The 20,977-nt window shown below is 39.7% G+C and overlaps 1 long non-coding RNA gene across 1 annotated transcript; it reads right to left on the minus strand.

Annotated features, from left to right (window-relative positions):
* Positions 1-2,172: 2,172 nt before the first annotated feature.
* On the minus strand, positions 2,173-13,159 carry LOC122991698. The gene is made up of 3 exons (XR_006405892.1): positions 13,120-13,159; positions 6,165-6,445; positions 2,173-2,394 (listed from the first exon to the last, which is right to left on the minus strand). It is a non-coding gene; the product is annotated as an uncharacterized LOC122991698 (long non-coding RNA).
* Positions 13,160-20,977: the final 7,818 nt, after the last annotated feature.

The raw sequence follows: 20,977 nt of genomic DNA on the forward strand, positions 1-20,977 counted from the left end.
TTATAAAAGTGAAATAAAAGGCCTTAAACTGTGTGTCATGGTGTCAGACATCCCCGATTACATATGTTCAGATGCTTCTACTGACATTATCATTGACAGACTTTAAAAGTCACAATTTGCTGGTCTCTCCTTTCCAAAAAATGACACACTGTTGTATGACTGCTGTTTATTCTGCCCTTCTGTCACCCCACTCCACCTCAAAGCAGAGAAAATCATAGTTCATTTAAATGTATATATATATATATATTCACTTTAATAACATGTATTTGGTCGACTGCGAGCCCACACATTCCCACGCAGCTACTGCAAACACATATACTGGCAGAATGTGATAAAACACGCAGATGGCAACATAAGTCAGTGCCTTTGAAAACTTGCAAGATATCATCCCTCCTCTCTCTCTCTCTCTCTCTCTGTCTCTCTCTCTCTCTCCGTTACCTCTTTTTCTCCTCTTTGTCTCACTTGTTCTTTGTCTTTCTCCAACTCTCTCTCTCTCTCACAACAAAGTCACACTGTTGTGTTTTTTTTTTTTTACTGAGAGGGTGCTTGATGGCAGAGTTCAAAGAGAGATCAGGGCAGTAGGCGGTAGCAGAACACCCCTAAGCACTATAGCTCTCCACAGCCACCATGCTCCATTTACTGCACACACACACACACACACACACACACACACACACACACATATAAGACTTTGAACTTGACCCATGCCACTCTCTCATGGACCCTCCATTTATTTGTTTCAGCTTAGCTGCAAGAGCATGCATATGTGCCCATAAGTGCTTGAATGCTTGCATGTGAATTTCTTTTGTCTTGAGTGTGTGTGTTTTCTGTGGATCTGAATGCATCACCACATGTGCGGTTACAACATATATATATATATGTGTGTGTGTGTGTGTGTGTCCACATGTGTGTTTTATTCCCTGTGCATGCCTTCATTCAAGTGTATTGCCATATCTGTATATGTGTGTGTGTGTGTGTGTGTGTGTGTGTGAGTGTTTATGCGAGACTTAATGCATCACCGCATTTGTGGGCTTAAATAAGGGCTTTTACTATGAGCCTGATGACAATTCCATTGAAAACAGGTGGCTATGCTTTTAGCCAGTACATTGAACTTTGACTGTAATGTATTTTCAGGCTTTGCGACAAAAATCTTGTACAAAAAAGCTCCGATCCTTTCAAGAGAGTCAGATAAAAATAAAACATGCTTGAGGCTCAGAGAGTATAAAATCTCAAATGATTATTCTTGGGCCCTACAGCCATGATGGTGTTCTATTCAAGCCTTCCAAAAAATGTGAAATGTCTCGCACTAGAGCCAGCCACATGCATGTAAATATAGGTATGTGGGGATCAGGGTTAGTACAGACATTTTTAATTTCTTTGTTAAATTTTACACTGTTTCAGTCTCCTTTTGGTTTGGTAGTTTGCTCCACTGACATTCATTTATTATGCTGTTATTTGCCAGACAGTAAGACATGAAACATGGCATGTGTTATCAAATGAATGGTACACAGTGTATTATAGTGTGTAGAGTCACAACACTGCGATCTGTATTCCATGTCCTCTCTGCCACATCATCACCTGTTCTGGGACATACAGCGTTGCCCCGAGACCATCGTTAGGTGCTTTGACACATGCAGTCATTGCTATAAATTTGACAGCTATTAAAGGGTGATGTGTGGATCAGATACCACAGCGGCCCTGATTGGCACTGGATGGACACCTCACAGGACTATCTCAGTCCCTCTGGGGTTCATAAAATGTGTTACAGCAAGAGTGTTAAAAAACATAAAGTCACTGGATGTTCAAAGTGTGAAAAAACATGAATTACCTGTATATACATACATATATATATATATATATTGTTTATTCAATGTAAAATTTTATATGGTATACAGACTTTGTTAAACCCATGTACAGTACCTCCAGGAAAAGCAAAGGCAGTTGCCATGGCGACTGTATGGTCCCATATACATGCAGCAAATTTAGACAATTGGGTTTTTCTCTGTGAGAGCAGCAAATCTTTGGAATACTCTACCTGTGGCAATAAGAGATGGTGATGCGTACAGAATTTATAAAATTTAAAATATGGTTAAAATGCACTCAGTGTGCTCTGTCCCTGTAAGGACGGCCGTGTAGCGGCTGGACTTTAAAACAGGAAGCTTGAGGCAGAGGTTAGGTGCAGACCAACCAGGTGTTTATTTCACTCACAGTGAAGACACAGAACAACAGTCCTGATTCTCCTCATAAAATACTGAGGACCACCATCAGTTTGGCAAAGGTTATACCACAGTGAGCTCATTATGTTGAGGTAACCAAACTAGCCACACTGAGTTTATATGTCTGTCTCCACAGGGCCCGTCTTCAATCAGTTCCAGCTGAAGCAGCTACAATAATCTACAAGACACACATCATTAATATATGCAACAATTTCAATAAAAAAATATTCAACCCTTCAAGTTTGTGCCTTATTATTTTTACCAGCACTATATGCAAATTGTGCAAAATACTAGTACGACAAAATACTAGTAATGAAGAGGACCTTCATTAAAGTCCCCTGTAAATAAACAACAACAATAAAAAACCAGCTTTAAAAGTCACTATTTCTGCTTCGCCTATAAAATTAAATTGCCTTTTCCTTTATTATGGTAGTTACAACATTGGCTTAAACATCGGATTCACTCCTCAATGATCAACAGGAAAACCACATAACAATCAATCACCACATTCACGAAATAATGGTACCATTTTATGTTGTTTGTTGCTTAAGTTGTTTTTCACTTAACAAGTGAGGGGTGAGTGGGGGTTGCTGGTAGCTAGTGTTACTCTGTACAGAATGGAGACAAAGTGAATAGTGTGTTGCTAGCAGTCTTGAAGAGTAAAACCGGCATCTGGCAGGTTCAAAGTGAGATGTTCAATGTGCTGCAGCCGAGAAGCTAATTAGCTACCTAGCCTGCTGACTGACGTTAGCACTTTTCTCACAGTGAATGTTTATTTGGTGGTTCGTTCAACAAGCTGAGGTGCAGGACAAGATGTGTGTTTATGTTTGTATGTTAGATAAGAAGGAGACTTTAGCAGGAAAGCTGATGCGGGTCGTTATTCAGAGTCTGTGTAGCAGGATGCAATCAGGCTCAGTGTGACCGTCTGCTCTGCCTACGATAGAACGCTACATTATTGCGTTATGAAAGATTTGATTGGCTGTATCCAATATTTCAGTGAGAAATCAAAGGATTTAAAATATAAATTTCTTCCTTTTGGTTTCTGAATTTTTTCTCAAAGGAGAACACGGGACAATAGATTTACAGAGCAGATATGTTGCTGTAGCAGACAAAAAAGGCAGATTAATTTCAGCTGAACTTCAAGATCCACTGAGTGACTGAAACGTCCAGGTTCCATGAGATGTCTGTCCATGACAATAGCAGCAATCATACAGCAATGTGTCTGCTCAAAGCTTAATAACATTACAGCTAGTTGAACATACTGGTGTATTATAAGCATGGCTTCTCTGAGCACAGAAGCTGCTGCTGTTGCTGGAACATTAATGGCATTTGATTTTGTTAATGTTAATTTGTTAATATAATTATATTAATGTTATGGAATGAACAGTTTGTTTGAAAGAGCCTATTGACTTCTCTGGAATTTACATGAAATGATAAACAGAAAATAATGGGTCAAAGGTTGCCAATCCTCCCTGCAGCTGTGCAGTCTAGTTTATTTCATATTTATAAACCTCTCTCCTTTCTTTGAGTTTGAGTTTCAGCCCTGTCATCCTCTCAAAGGATTAAGCTGGTGATTTTCTATATTTTTCTTATTGTCAACAAATCTCATGTTTGGAGCCAAACCAGCAATGAACTGATCGACTAACAAGTATTGTGTGTGTATCCAGAGTCTGATATATCTTATTCCTCTGTGCCGTTGTTTAGAAATGCCTGCTAAGACTAATAACAGCGCTCACGTTTTCAGTCTCTGGAGAGTAGGAGAGAGTGGGAAGGAAGTCCCGTTTACACTGCTTCACTAGCTTGATGTGCTACATATCCCAGCCTCTTTACTTTGTACTGAAGTTCTTTGAAAAATTTACATTTGTGATATGTAGCACAGCAAGCTAGTGAAGCAGTGTAAATGGAACCGCCTTCCCTCACATTCTCAGTGGCGTCTGCAGTACACAGAACTACTCTCCAGAGACCGAAAACGTGATCGCTGTTATTAGTCTTTGGAGGCATTTCTAAATAAACCACGTTAACTAAACTCTTCATAATGAAGGAATATGTTATCCAGTGGCTCACTGATGTGTTTTTAATAGTTTTTGGACAACAACTGAGGTCTACAGCACAGAATAAGATATATCAGGCTTTGGATACACACACAATGTTTGTTTGTAGATCGTTGTTAGTAGATTGTTGGTTTGGTTCATTTGTCGACAATAAGAAAAACATAGAAAAGGGCCTTATCCTTTAAGATCTCAATCCAACATTTAAAAAAAGTGATTTACTTCCATGTTGCTTCCCCTACTCTCCTATATGATACTCCCACCCTGCACCCCCCCCCCCCCCCCCCCCCTCCCATTTTACTCCCCTCCCCTTCCTCCACCCTTCGGGCCTTTTTCTTTACATTCCACCACTCTCCCAAAACACACACACACATCACACACATGCAGAATCAAGACTGCTGGTTTCACTGGTAGGACATCTAGAAATAGCTCACCCTGTGGGCGATTAGTTCCAGTTCAATGACTGATGGTAACCAGGGACTTGCCTTTTTTTTTTTTTCTCCTATGCTTTCAACTTCAAAACTGTAATTAACACAGGCAATGCATCTTATAAAATGACCTACAGGGCACAGGATTATAAATGAACCACCAACCACCCAAGCCAATTTTTGATTATTAGTATTATTAGCATTATTATCATTATCTATATAGTGTTATTTAAGTATCTGTTCATGTTGTTTTATAACTTACTTTACATTTTTTTGCATTGTGTTTAAACTGACCTATAAGAAAGCAAAAGCAACATGGCAGCCAATAACAGAGTTAGATAGAAATGCTTTGTATTGTAATGTAATGCTTTGATGACCTGTGCCCCATATCAACAGAAAGCGGTAAAGAAAATCTTACTGTAAGAGAGTGATACATCATGAAAATTCACTTAATTATATGTAGGCTATCTACTCAGCCAATAAAACCTACATCTAATTTTACAAGAGAACTTTTAATTGCACTCTCTCGCCCACTCTAAATCCACTCCAGATTTCTCTGGTCTACCCTGAGATCTCTTTTCATTCCACTTGTGCAAAAACCTTCATTCTTCACTGTGAAACTAAATGCCCCCTTTTCTACAGCACAACTCTCTTCAGAATAGTCCCGTCATACCTCAACTTCATTCTTTGTCAACTATATCAGCATAAAGTTAGCCTCGTCTGGGATTTGAAACCTGGCCTCCTCCCTCCTTTGCAATGTACTGTACATGCTTGTTCATTAACTTTAACAAGACTAAACATGCGATTTTGAGTTTCCTGGAATGAAATTTCACCATGAGAGCAATGTGGTGAAATCTTCGGGTGTCAATCCAAAAAACGGTGTCCTAGAACGCACCGTGAGACTCTTAAAGCTTTGGGGACTAAAAAACAGCCTGCAGAAAAAACTCTGGCAGAGTCTGAAATTTGAGACCAAATTCTTACAATGTGACCGCTGCTGCTACGACCCACAACTACAAACCAACCAATCAGAATATGACACGCAATGATACCAGCCAACATGACATTTTCATAAGCTCCATTCTTGGATGAAGTTTAGGAAAAGAAAAAAATGCGCACACACAAACCAAAAACGCTGGAGTTGGAAAAGAAGTTTGTGAGACTCAAAAGATGTGAAAGAGTAAAGGTTTAGATCGTTAAAAACCCGCTGAGTTACAGAGTTTTTCCTTATTCGTATCAAGGGTCTAAAGATAGAGGATGTGATATTGCTGTACAGATTGCCAAGCCCCTTGAGGCAACTTTATGATTTGTGATATTGGGCCACACAAATAATATTGACTTGACTTGTCGATTCATCCTCTGGAGACCAATGACAATCCAACTAGTGGTTGTCGAGATATTTAAGGTGGGACCAAAGTGGTGGACCAACCGACCAACCGTCAGCCAGGCCGCCAGCATAGCTATAAAGCACCAACCTCTATTTATTCTTTGCCCTGCCACTGTTGGGGGAACCAAAGTTCTTCCATCTGTCCTTTCCTCTAAGCCCAACCCTGGCCCCCCAGTGTATGGAAGCGGCTCCTGGCTCTTGTTAGCGGGTCTGGAGCCACTTTGTTTTGCTCGGTTTGGGACACGGCAGGCATTTCATGCTCCGGGGGGCCACAGCAGATCGTCTTGCAGCAGCTGAGAGCAGTCCTGCCTCACAAAGGGTGCCTTTGTCTGAAGAGACCCTTATCTGTCCACCGGCATCAACTTACTCCTACAACACAGAACCACTCATATAAACCCTCACTTTACACTTCAACCGCACACATACACACACACACACACATAAACATAGGCGACGTATACAGATGGCGCAGGCACCCACATACACACACATGTCATTGCAAGTATAGTTATTTGCAGGTGTGTGCATTTCATGTGTGTGGGTGTGTCTTTATGCACACACATAAGGTGCACATTATTAGAAGACGTATATATATATAAATACGCCGCCGCAGCCACACGGAAAAATCCATCAAATGTAGGAAAGCATATGGTCATACTGTGCAAACAATAAATCCTCTCTGAGGTTCATCTGCCTGCACACATTTACATACACCCACACAGCCTTACCTCTTCAGATGCATGCATATCATCTCGGAGCAATTAACATCTATACTGACGGCTGTGCATACACATTATTGTCCTCCTTATTTTTTATTCCGTGGATTTGTTTGTTTGTTACTGATGGCATTGAACCAACACCACCTGGAGGAAGTTGTTTATTAATTTACTAGTATATTTCAGCACCAATCTGCACTCTTTTCATATGAATAAATGCCATTTTGAAACTCTCTATTGCTTTGATACGGCACAAGAGAGAATAAGACTCCAAAACGGTCAACAAAAGCTTTCAAATTTGTCTTCTCTGCTCCTCTTAAGGGAAAATAAAATCCTGACTTGCACTGCAAATGATGTGTTTTCTGGTTCTGATAGCAGCAGCCAAGAGGTTCAGTATTTTACACCCGTTTAGTTTAATCATTTATTGTGTTTTTTATTTTCTTTTATAATTTTTTTTTTTTAGAGGGACTCAGCATCTCATTTGTGCTTCATATCAAATTTTCTCTCCTAACTCTTGCAGGAAGCTTTTTTTTTTTCTGAGCCTTTCTGAGAAATTGGGTTATGCAGGAAATCAGACAACACGTTTACACGCACTGTAGTAACCTGGTTACAGTCAGATCCTTGTACATATGCAGAAGGTCAGTAACCAGATATTTCCCCTACCCCAACGTTGTTTTGGAAACATGACTTACTGGTAACTGTATTAGCGATACAAGATGCAGCTTCCTGATGTTTTCATTTTAGTATATGTGTGTGTGTGTGTGTGTGTGTGTGTGTGTGTGTCAGATCATTTGGATTGACAGCACAGTGAAGAGGACAGAACACGGCTTTTCCTCACTGCATGCATTTTAATATAGTCAATTGCAGAAACAGACTTATTTAGACTCGAGGGTGCTAATTTGTGCCGGTTTCAGTTTTAGTTGGATTTAAATGAAATAACTTTAATCTTTCCCTTCATTCCAACTCTCTGCTATCACAGCGATACACTTTCCCTGTCTGGAGAAATCTAGACACGGAGTTGTTCTGATCTGCTGTACTTGAAGACAGTCTCTCCTAAAAGACATTTATAGTATTGCACTTGATTGTTCACATGAATGTAAGGGAAAACGTTATCAGGAATGAAAAAAGAGGAGCTAGAGAGAGAGAGAAGTTCACCTCCACACACTCGGCCGATCACTATGTCAAGTGGATGTGAATATCGGTGACGGAGCACCACTTAATCCAATATGGGAAAGGTGTGGGAAGAGGGCGTCCGATGCTAAACGACCAGCTACAGTGAAGTTGACATTGGCGACCTCGGCTCTCTAACAGTGAATAAAACCACATAAATACTGCAAGTGTAAAAAAAATCCGGTAATAAGAAGTGAACGAAGTGAACAAAAGATCTAAACACGGTTACAATACGGCCTAATCATATACACCTGGTTGCAGTGGTGCTATTAATGAGTGAAATCTGACTCCAGACTATAAATCAAAACCTATGCTGTAGTTTTCTACAGCCAGACTTCCATAAGTCATTCTGTCAGCTATAAATCCAGCTTTAGAAATCACATTGCTGCTGAAACCAGACTGCAACCCGGTTTCCTGAGCGCACGTAAACACACTGAATGTCTCAAACTCACCTTCGCTGCAGTAAACTGGTGATTAGTAAAAGGTAAAAATCTGTTTCCTCCAATCTGCTCCTGGTGAAAATTAATAAAACCCCCCGAAAAACTTTTTAAAGTGGAACAAAAACCAGCTAATTAGCATGAGCACCGATGGTTGCCATGGCTGCAAAAACAGTATCTAAGGTATTATGTTCATATTTAACAATTTAACATGATTTTCATCCAGTGCCAAAGCAGGAAGTAATGGGCTCTGTATTTGGAGGTCATCAGATTTTTATGCAGGAGACGGGAGTTATGGCGTCCTGTCACAGGCCTGCAATTAAACCATAACCTCAATCTTTCCTTACCCGTAACCAAACGTCTCAGTCGCCTAATGTTAATTATCCCTCAGTCAAAAGATTTTGCTATAACGACGATTCCCCCCCCAAATATAACTATACTGTGTTTCCCATCTGCACTTATTGCAGAAAGGCAGAATTTTAGAAATGTTATGATTGAAAGTAATCCAGACTTCAAAGGAACCTTGACGTACACCCACACACACACACACACACACACACATATATACAGAACATCAAGAACTCGCAATAAAAACTCGATATATGTGAGCACACATGCATGAGACCCTGACAACACGCACCACCGCCAGCACATGTGGGTGTATGCACGCTTATGCCTCTGCTCAGAAAGTGAGTGTGTGTGTGTTTGATGGAATGACAGAGCGAGGCAACATCGAGACCTCTTTACTGGAGTTCCTCTCAGCTTAAAGTTAATTACAAGGATTATTCTTCTCCTTATTGTCCCTCTGAGCTCTAAGGAGCCAGGTAAGAACACAGACAGTATATATTAGGACTAACTCAGTGGCCAGAAGGGATCAGCAAGTGTCCTGTTGGAATAAATGTGCCAATAACTCAACCGGTTGCACGGACAAGCATGGGGGACTCCGAGGCTTGGTTGCTAAAAAATTTGAGCAGAACATCTAAAGTTGTTATTTATCACACTGGGTGCTAAATTATTTGGTGTTTTCTTGGGTGTTGCAAGTGTAACTAATTATTTCCTTCTCCTTGTAAATCCCAATTTGAGCAAAGTTCCCACCAAATCTGGTTGAAGTGGCAGAACATGATTGAATCCCGGGCCTTTAGGAGCAGATGTATGGGATTCCCCTTGTAAGCAGAAAATTATTAAATGCTTTCCTGGAGTATTTAAGAAAATTGTCCAGTGTGTGTATGTGTGTGTGCATGCATTTGTGTTTGTACGTGCATTATATGTGGGTCTACATTGTCGAAGCAATTGAGTAAATGGGCATTTAATTGGTTTTGCAGAGACACACATTTTGTGGGGATAAACAGATTTCTTTGTCTGCCAGCGTCAAAGATGACAGTGCAGAGATAGTCGAATGGAGCTGCGTTTTGTTCGGCAGCACAGTGACTCACGCTGAGGCAAAACAATTAAGATACCGATGGTTAATTCCTGCTTTTAAAAAGGATCGGTCTGTCTGCAGGAGGACAGGAACAGTGAACAGCATTTTTTTCTTGGTGGTTTTGGTGCCAAGAGGCGGTTTCACTAAATATGCAGCATGTGATAATTTCTTATCCTGATGATATTGACACGTTTCATTCATCAGAATAAACTCTGTACTTGCATGAACTCACTAATTTATCTGCACTTTACCCCCGGTCACCCTTCTCTTAGAGAGGAAGATTGTTCAGAGGGAGAAAAATGAACGAAAATGTCTGTAGTTTTGCAAGAGAGACCTAAGAGCAAATAATACACAAATAATCATCACACACACTCACACTCATAAACATTATGAAGAATATCAGCCAGTAAAACTTTAAAGTCTCTCAGAGGAACAAGTGTCTCTAACTTTAAGCTGTTTCTGCAGTTTATTCTAGTATTAAGATGCTTAGTAGGGATGTGCAGAGAGTCCAGTATTTGTATTTGTATCTGTATTTGTTGAAGCAGCATAATTATTTGTATTTGTATTTGAATAAAAGTGGAAAGAGGCTTAAAAATCCGTTTTTTTGTTTTTATTATGCCTCTAATTTTAGAAAATTGAAGTGTTAGAATAAGTGTTCATGAATAAACTACCTTACGAAGATCATAAACGACTGCACTGACTACTGAGCTTAAACTTTACTCATCGCCTCATTGCAGACAGACCTCTACCTGTTTATACACCCATAACACAGAGACAGCACAGCAGGTAACGTCTACGTTGGGGAGAACTTCAAAGGTGATTCTTGCTTTGCACTTTTCACATATTGCCTATTTTTTACAACCTAACTTTGTGGAAAGGAGAAGGGGAACAACAGGTTATGGAGAGCACTTCACTTGTGTCAGTAGCTCAGCTTTATCTCTGGGGAACACCCCCAACTCCGACAGTGATGTCCAAATTAGGAAATGTGCGTCATGTAGCAGGTGGATGTGACTCCCCTCGTTGAGACCTGCTGACAGACGTAACAGCGGAACAGAGGAGAGACACTGAGATAGCGACTATAACTGACCAGCGTGCTGGTATTTGACATGTTTTTGTTTTTATCCCAAAAACAAATAAAATATAGTATAAAACCCACTAGTTGTGCTTTGCCGAATAACGTATTTGTATTCAGGTACACCCCTAATGCGTAGTACCTGAAACCAGTTCAGAGTTTGAATGAGGCGTCATGGTTATCAGCTCTGAGCTCAACTAAGAATGTTAAATAACAACTCAGATATCAAGGCTTTATAAAAGAAGACACAGGTACGCCGGTGCCTTCTAGATCACTGACGACCACCGGACTCAGTCATAGAACTCACAGCGGAGAGAGCGACAGCTGTCTGATGTAATCAATCGAACGGCGCTGTGCAAAACAGCATCCAGAGGTTTGAGGGTGGCGGCAGCATGAACACACAGGATGTGGACAGTCTGGTAGATCGTATAATGTGTTTCTGTCTTGAAAAGAGAAACAAGCTCTGTTCTGGTACAAGAATCCAATTAGAATTTTTAGTTTTTGAGCGAGATGTTTGACACGAGTTTTGTAGGACAATCTGTTATCTAAACAGATAAATGATTCTTAACTTAAGACATCAACAGACTACATATAAATCCATAACACAGAAATAAAGACTGAACAATGGGAGCAAATCAATAAGTAATCAGTGGTTTGTTTGGGTTTTTTTGTTTCATTCTTTTTTTTTGTTGTTTTTTTTTTTTTGTCTGACAAAACAACTCTGTCAAAATATCGAGAAGTGAAGCAGAAAGCTAAAACATCAATACATCACTGAATTGCAATTTTATTTTGTCTCAGCTGAGAATCAATAGTGTAAATACTCTGAATCTCCATTGTTTTACAGAAAGCAGAATTTGTTTTCCAATTTAATAAAACCTCCACTGAGCCTGTTCCATTTGACCTCAACAACTTCTGTCAATAACAAACAACAGAAAAATGTCATTTAGTCAAGACAGCGGAGGCTGATGTGTGCAGGTCCATTTCAAATTGAAAAACAATATGTGTGTAATCAGTACTGAACTGACTTCATCTGACACAATCATATGCTGTATGTTTTATCATATGATGTCCTTCATTATGTCCTTTACATGTGATATACATGAAACTAACTACATTAATACATTTACTTACATTGTACTTATACATATCATGCTTTTTGTGATTTTCTGTCATTGAGATGCATGTATGTAAAAAATGCTGCCTGTAAGACAAAGTCCTGAACACTTTATTTACAATGTTTTTTTTTCTATTTTCTCAGTGAGCATGTCCATAAATGTCCATCTGCTCTGCAATATTTGTTGCTGAAGTTGTTTACATCGTCCACTCTCATATTTTGGATCAGATTCAGGCTCCAACATGTACGGCTGTACTCGAGACGTTTCCATTTTGAGTAAAGAATGAGAGATAAAGAAATTAAATCCAGCTAACATAGTTTGTTTATGTGGCCTCAGGAGCCAGAGGTCATTTCTGGACGGCCAATCAAAACAGAGTGTGCTCATCAGGAGGCGGGGCCTTAAAGAGACAGGAGCTAAAACGGCCTGTTTCAGACAGAGGCTGAACTGAGGGGCTGCATAAAAGGCCAGTAGAAGATAAATAAGGAGTTTTTAACTGGAAATCATGCAAAGATATTCCAGTAGAGCCCCAGAATATAAATATAGAGCTAGAAATGTGCAGAATATGTCTTCTTTAATTGCAGTTTTCAGGAACTTCACTTTTACTTTGGTATGTGATAGCTATAGTTATTTTGCAGATTAAGATTTAACATATACAATATATCATGAGTTCATAAAATCTGATCCTTTAATACAGATTAAACTACCCAGTAGTACAATTTAAAGTAGTTGAAATTACCTCAACCAGCTATAACATCAACATGCTATTTACACATTAATATATCAGTATTAATATTCCAGTAATATATAACACTATAACACAATCAATTAATGAGGCTTTTAAGTTTATGTTACTGATAATAGTTTTGTACTGAAGCAGTATTAGGAGTATTGTTACTTTGTGTAATTACTACTTCTTCCAGCGTCGGCTATGTTTGCTAACGGTTAGCTTGGTTAGCTTATGAGCTAGTTAGCCGCTGTATTCTCCATGGAGGAGATGAAGACAGCTCATTGACTCTGGAGCCAAACAGCTGAGATCACATTCAAATAAAATTATAATTAATGAGGTCTACATGTCATCACCAGCATGTCAGACCGCACAGAATCTGGACTCACTCTGTCTCATCTCTCTGTGCTCTGTGTTTTCTTTCGTCTCTCTCTCTCTCTCTCTCTCTCTCTCTCTCTGGTCTGTCACTCTCTCTCTCTCTCTCTATCTCTCTCTCTCACTGGCCGGGCTTCTGAGAGTCGGAGGGAGACAGACGTGGTCTTTGACTGGAGCGGTGATGCTATCGCTGCTAGCTGCACAGGCCTGGCTTTGTTTTCTTCCTCCTCCTCCTCCTCCTCCTCCTCCTCCTCCTCTCCCCTCTGCTTTTGCTGCTCTCACTCGCCTAGGTTTCCCGTTGCGCATGGAATTTCTGAAACATGGAATAATGAGAGGTGTAAATCAAGACAGAGAAAAATCGTCAGTTTTCAGAAATCCTCGGGGGGAAGTCAGAGAAAAAACAAAGGAGGGTTACAAAGCGGCTTCTTTGAAAGAGGAGCAGAATGTATGATTACCTCGCCTACCAAGCGTTTTGTATGGAAAAAAAGTTTTGAAAAACTAACGGAAATTTATATCAGGGTCACAGTGGGAAGCTTCACATGAACTTTTGCCCTCTATTTACACTGTCACATCTACAAAACGATAAATCTTCCTCACAGGAGACTCACTGTAGCTTTTTTTCCCAGTTATTTGAAGCCACCCAAATTCAAATGTCATTGTCTCAACGGGCTAAACAAACTGCACTAAAAGAGAAAACACTCCAGAGTCCAAATAAATCACCCCGAATGTGTGTGTGCACACACCCTATGAATAGAAAAAAATAACTTTAGCGTAGAGCGACGGGAGAATAAAACCACATGAAAACAGAGCAAAACCACTGATAGTATCCTCTGATGAGTCTGTCTCAGTGGACAGAGAGAGAGAGACAAAGATAGAGAGCAGCTATACAAGAAAAGGATTGAATAAAAATAAGGGAGCAGGAGGAACCAGAGGAACTGCTTCATTACTGCTAGCCCTGCTGTATTTACCGTCATCACTCACTCCTCTCTGTATCGACTCATCCAGGTGGCGGGCAGTCAACAGTTAGTGAGTTTCCATTACTGCAGCGGCGTCTCACTTTTTAAACCCATTCTAAACAACGCTGTCGTGTATGTAAAGGATCTCACTTTTTAACTGCTGTCGTGCAGCTTTTAAGGAGAAATATTTGCTGTACGTGCTGAAATATGTGTATTGAAGTGCTGTTTAAACAAATGTTGGATATAATGGGGATTTTTAAAACACTCTGTAGACACTGTGTGGTGTTTTTTGGCGTCTGACGGAAGATATACACTTATGTTTTAATAAATATAGCTGTCCACACAGCCCGCGTAACAGCTCGTGTTCCTATTTTTAGTCTTCAAGTCTGCTTTTCCTAGTTTTACACACTTCCAAAACTCAGGTGACCTGCCTGAACGCTCCACTGTAAACACACAAATGGATCAATCACTGCTGCCTCTGCTGAACGTGCTGTTCAGTGTAGACAGGATGTAACTTTAGGACCACATTTAGCTCACATCTTTTCACCTGCAATGCACCTAAACCGCCTCATCTCAGGTGCTCCGACTATAAACCTCCCCACATTAGCTTCAGCTGCAGCTTTAGATCGCATTCGTTCCTGTTCACTTACATTGAAATTGTACGGACATGAGGACTGAATCAGGTTTATCGCCAAGTTGGTTTGCAAATACAAGGAATTTGCTTTGGTGTTGTGGTGCATAATGATCAAAACATACAAAGTAAGAGAAGATACAAGTCTCACAAAAGTCATTTAAAGTTTAGAATTAAGAGAGTGGTCGCAATATTGACCAGAAATGTGCAAATTTTCATAGTATAAAGAGTATATGCAATGTTCAAATGATATTAATACAGACTTTGCCCAAATATAAAACATCATGTCAGATGTGGAGTGATCACAAATATGCATTTTACATTAATGTAATGTGTATTGACCACGGGCAGGATTATAACAACCAATAACATCCAATAATGTAACGTGAATATTGTTTAAAGATTCACTTGAGAAAATGTAAACTTGTAAACTGTACAGCAGACATCATTCTATATTTACTCTTATGTCAACAAATCACATGAAAAGACCAAAACAAACAATACATTAGTTTGTGCATCAGTCCGGCCTCAAGAATGTTGGTTCCTAAGAGACAGACATTAAAAAAAAAAACAGCCTTTAAAAAGCTTCAGTCATTTCCTAAAACAGCTGCACACTGTAGTTTTCAGCAAAAGTTACTTAAACAGGCGGAAATAGTGCATTTTTTGGGGGGACTATTTTCAGCTATGGATTAATACATATTTGGTGCTGTAGTGAGTATTTCTGGCAGCAGGATGGTGTATGTGGGATGATAATGAAGGGAACATGTCACCCAGTGCAGCGATGTAGCTTAGTGATGTGTTTTTAATAGTTTCTGGACAACAGCGGAGGTCTACAGCACAGAGGAAGAAGATATATCAGACACGATGCTTGTTAGTAGATCAGTTCATGTTTGGTTTTGGTCTTTTATGGGATTTATTGATAACAATAAACACCCTTTGATTTCTACACAACACTTTCACATTCATTACTTGACTTGAATTATGTGTCGGTTGGACAAAAGTCATGTGCAACTTGCATTTTCTCCCAAAATTCATTCAAAATCAATTCCAGCTTTTCCCCCCAAGAAAAATGACTTCACTGACAGATCCGCATGAATAGATAAAAACATTATAAATGTACCTCCCAGTTTTTGTTATTGTTATTAAAAAACACTGCAAATCTCTTGTCAGTAAAGATCAGAGCGACAATAACAACTACATCGTTAAAACTCCACACCCGCCATTTATAATGCAGACCTTCTGTTATAAATCTGTATATTTCAGCCAAATCTGATATAATAATGATAACACTGTTAATGTTATTTCTCAGACTTGGCCCCTCCGGAGCCACAGAAGGACATTATAGCACAAGTGTATTTACAAGCCAGGATATCCTCATGACGAGCAAATTGACTTTGACAGGTGAAGTCGGCAGAGTGGCCCCTTTAAAGACGGTGTTGTGAGACACCTCAGCGCATAAATCAGCAGGCGGATTAGTCTGTACGCTCCTTCTCACATCCTGCATACATTATTATCAAACAGAAAGCTTTGACCTATAAGTAGCTATTGTAATTTGAGTTACGAGCCATAAGATCCCTCCCTCCTTCCCTCCCTCTCTCTCTCTCTCTCTCTCTCTCTCTTTTTCTCTCCAGGTGTCTCTCTCCCGCCTCCTCTTTGATGTAGATTATCTATATGTATGAGTATACACAACCAGGCCACCTCCCAGAGAGCATTTTTAAATCCACAGTTAAACTGGGTTATACTGGGCTAATATCTGCGGAAACTGTCACCATGAGAAATGATCTTACTTATTAGACCTCACACACATCTATTAAAAGAAAAAAAAAAAAGGACAAAAAAACCCAAAACAACAGGAACACTTTGTTCTGGAATTTGCATGTTTTTTGCCAGATACGTGCTTGTTATGCTCATGTGTATATCTAAATTACTTCAGGAATGTTCTCATTACACTTGAAAGTATTAACATAATGCAGATGTTAATGCTGGACTGCATTACAGCACATGAAATGATCAATATGGTCTCTACTGGAACAAGATCTGAATGGGAATTAAAAAATCGGAGTGTTTAATGCCAAGATCAACAAAGAGATGTAATTTTTTAAATCACTTCTTAAAACACACTTTGGCAGACACACTCTAATGATGTGAATTGTTTGATCTGTTTTATCTTTATTCTCTGTTTAAGTTATTCTCTTATAGTCCTGGTTTCAATTCATGTCTAGTTTATTAATGCATGAAATATACATATCGATTATTATTGTTAATGCAGATTGTTTACCATAACGACAGAGTGAAACAAAAGATACAAAAAAAAGGACAATAAACGTTGTTGTCACATTAATCCTCATAACTTCTGTACTGACAGCAGGTTGGCTGAACTAGCGTTAGCAACAATAAACGAGGAGAAAGTTAAACACATCTTTTCAGCATCACTGTCAGCTCAGATCTGTCATGTTTTGGTTCCACCCTCAATAAAAATTATGCAAACAGTGATCCAAAACCACCAACTATAATCATCAGCACAGATCTCTGCAGGAACACTTCCAGTTTGTACGCAGGAACCCAGAAAAACTTTTTAGGAACTCTCTCAAAATCAGTGATTTACTATTCACTACAATAAAGTTTTTTTTTCATTAATACTATTTCATTACAAAAGGAAGATAGAATCTTTGGAGAAATATCAGAAATGCTCTTTTTCAGTCTCAGCATCTGGAGAGGAGCGTCAGTGTCTATGTTTGATTGACAGCAGCTAGTAGGCTGAGCCCCAGCGAGGGGACGAGGGACACAGTGAACAAACTTCATCTGTAGCTACAAGTCGTGGACAGACAGGGTGTTGTCAGCAGTGGTGTTGAAGAGTTCAACAAGCTAAGATGCAGGACAAGACGTGTGTTCATGTTTGTAAGTTAGACTTTGGCAGGAAAGTTAATGTAGGTTGTTGTTCAGAGTCGTGGCTCTTGTGTCGTGTAGCAGGATGCAATCAGGCTCAGTGTGACCGTCTGCTCTGTGATAGAACGTTATAGCTTTATGCAAGATTTGATTTGCTGTATCCAGCTAGATAGATGGATAATTAATGGTATTACAAAAGAATTACACAAAAAAATGCTATCATGAACCAATGAATTTAAATTTACGGACACATGATACTCACATAATTGTTATTCTTACATCTCTCAAAAGTCAGTTTTTGATTCCACTGACATTTTTGAGGGCGTTATACAGTACGTACATTTAACACTGAGAATTCAGATGCTCAAATATAATGGCGGAAAATGAATGAGGTGCACAGTGGAGCAAATAGGGAGCAATGTTGGACACAGCTATAATCCCTGAGCCCCAAACAAGTCTCTGATCTGGGGTTAATGCTTTCTGATGGTCCAGGAACTATCAGGGCAGAGTTTTTCAGTCATTGAAGTGAGTGAGCAAGACAAACATGTTTAACTTGATTTGCTAATTGTCTTAATAGTGACGTGCTAAAGGAGAATTTTTTTAAAAACATAAATGACTCAGCAGATTGTTCATACTTTCACACACAACAGTTAACAACAAGGAACAACATGATCACTGTGCATTGTCATCATCATGAGAATTGTGTTACAAACAAAACATTGTTTTTTTTATCTGTTATTGGACTTATTTCTCTAATATTTATATTTGGTCAAAAGGCAAACATGAACTCATAAAATTAACTTTTAGCTCCTGATTTTGTTCCTACGTTTAGTTCATGTTGCTCCATAGTTCCTGCTACCATTTCATCATAAAGGAGCATAAAGGTACATTCACATTAGCATTTTTATGTAATCAACGTATCTATAATTTTGTCTTCCGGTAATTTTTCTATCTTGGTCTATTCTGTATACATAACATCTATTTCCTGTCTGCTGGACCTGGAAGAGGAAAAGAATTCCTCCTCTGTTCCTCTTCCTGAGATTCCTTCCTTTTTTTTTTTTTTTGGGGAATGGGAAGGTTCCTTATATAAATCGAGGGTCCGAGGATAGAGGATGTTGAATTGCTGTACAGATTGGAAAGCCCCCTGAGGCAAATTTGTGATATTGGACGATATAAATATAAATTGACTTTTGCCTGACACGATTGCCTCCCACTCCGTATCGAAATAGGATGTGATGTCATGGTTCCAATGTGGGGTAATATATAAATATTGAGTAGAGTGTACTCAGTACTCAGAGCTGTGAGTCCACCAGAGCTCATCAGGAGCTCACACCGAAACAGGAAACACACTCCTACGTTGTACAGGCTTCAGTGCAGGTGAATACGAAGTGAATAGTAAGTGAGCGTACCGTAAGACATGTGCTACTTTGCCTTTGTCTTGCACGGTTGTGAACAGCAGCCAACAGCAGGCCGTGTGGGAGGACCAGTGGGCTTTAGCTCCTGCGAGATGACTGGCAGGTGTCTGATCCAATACCACAAGAGGAAAGTCAAAGTCAAGTCATTAGAGGTGAGGAAGGTCCTGTAATCATGGCGGGCTGTCTGTGAGCCTAGACAGACGACTCACTCACTACTAGCTCTCTGCCCTCCACACACACACGTAGAAAATACACTTACACACATCAATTACTTGTCCATCCCAGTGCGTGGTCGTGGTTGGAAAGTGTGTGTGTGTGTGTCTAGCATAGATTAGAATGTGCCAGAGCTGGTCAGGAGTGGAGAGAGGATCAATGGTGGAGCTCAGTCAGCCATGGCCGCAGACTGTCAGACACCGACCTTTCAGACACTCCACGGATGGATTGGTGTATCAGTAGGTGGGGACGGCTATTCTACACACACACACAAACACGCACATACACACACACACACATACACACACACACACACACACACAGTTTCTTTGCAGCTATTTTCAGGTTCACAAAGATTCAGGTCTTTTTCAGAACCCACTGTGACCAAAACCACCCATTTCTCTGCCAGGCAACATCTGATGTTTTTGGAAGATTTGTGAATGTTGCTTGAAATTAGGAACTTTCTTCATTAAAGTGGCTATAATCTATGTTTTATAATGACACTCTATGGGCTGACAGTGTGTAATAAGCTGTGTGTGGCTCATAGTGATGAACCTACAGAGAATTATCAGCGACTCTGCAGCTCCTCTCGGCTTTACGGAGCTTTATAGCGAGTCTCAGCTCATTGTTTAGCTGTCCAGCTGTAACTTTACTGTTTTGGTTCACTGTCAATGCTATCGAGAGCGCTCTCATTGAGGAAAAAAGCTCTAAAAAGCCACTGCACACTACCTGCTCAACAGCAAATGGCAAACAGACACCAGTTAGCAACTGGCTGGTGAACATAGTGCAGCATTTAGCAGCTAAAGAGCCAGATATTTCCCTCAGGAGATGGAAGAGAGTAAAAACAGAGCCGAGAGAGTGAATATTGGATTTACAGATGGACAGAAACACGACTCCAAATGAATAATAATGTCGCCTGCTAGATGTGGAAATAAGAAACTGATAGTATGTCAGTGTTGTGTTCACTACTTGCTGAAAACTGGTGGACAAAAAAAAACAGTTAAATGAGCTGTTTTCTGTCTACATTTGTCATCTTAATTTTATGTTTGTTCTTGTTGTTTGTGCAGTTTGTTGATTTGAAAGTGTTGTCAGTATCCCCTGGGATATTTTAATCAAACCTGAGCCAATTTCTTATTTTTCTTCCCCTCTCTCTGGTGTGTGTGTGTATGTGTGGTTTTTTGTCCTTATTTTGTTGACAATCCAGTTACATTTTTTTTCTCACAGTGCAAAATAAACCCAAAACTAGGTTAAACTCAAACTGACATTGCACTGCTGTTTTAACTTGCAGTATAAATAGAAGCAAATGCTCAATTAACAGCGGTGACGCAGGACCACAGTCTGTGAGTCTAAATGGTAAGTGCACACCATTTTATGAACATTATAGGAGTCCGCATACTCTAGAGTGGCTGTTGTATAATCCCATTTTTATGCATGTCTGCCCACAGTATCCACATGGAGAAGTACATTTATCACAGCTGCTAATGAAACACACAGAGAAAAAAAGAATTACTGCTGTGAGAAAAGACAGATTGATTTCTATATATCAGCAGCATGTTGCATTTATCTTGTGTCTTCAGAACTATTGAACAGAGCAGCACTTATCAATACTTCTGTACTAATAATGAACCAAGTGACTGTGTGTAATGTGAAAGGCTTTGCCCATGGTGTTAAACCCTCAAAGAAAGCTCTAATACACCCAGAATACTCTACATGCGCAGCACAAAACTGCTGATAAAGTTAGCCACTAGCTGGTCAGTCGTATATTTTCCTT

Source organism: Thunnus albacares, chromosome 11, assembly GCF_914725855.1.
Source record: "Thunnus albacares chromosome 11, fThuAlb1.1, whole genome shotgun sequence".
NCBI lineage: Eukaryota > Metazoa > Chordata > Actinopteri > Scombriformes > Scombridae > Thunnus > Thunnus albacares.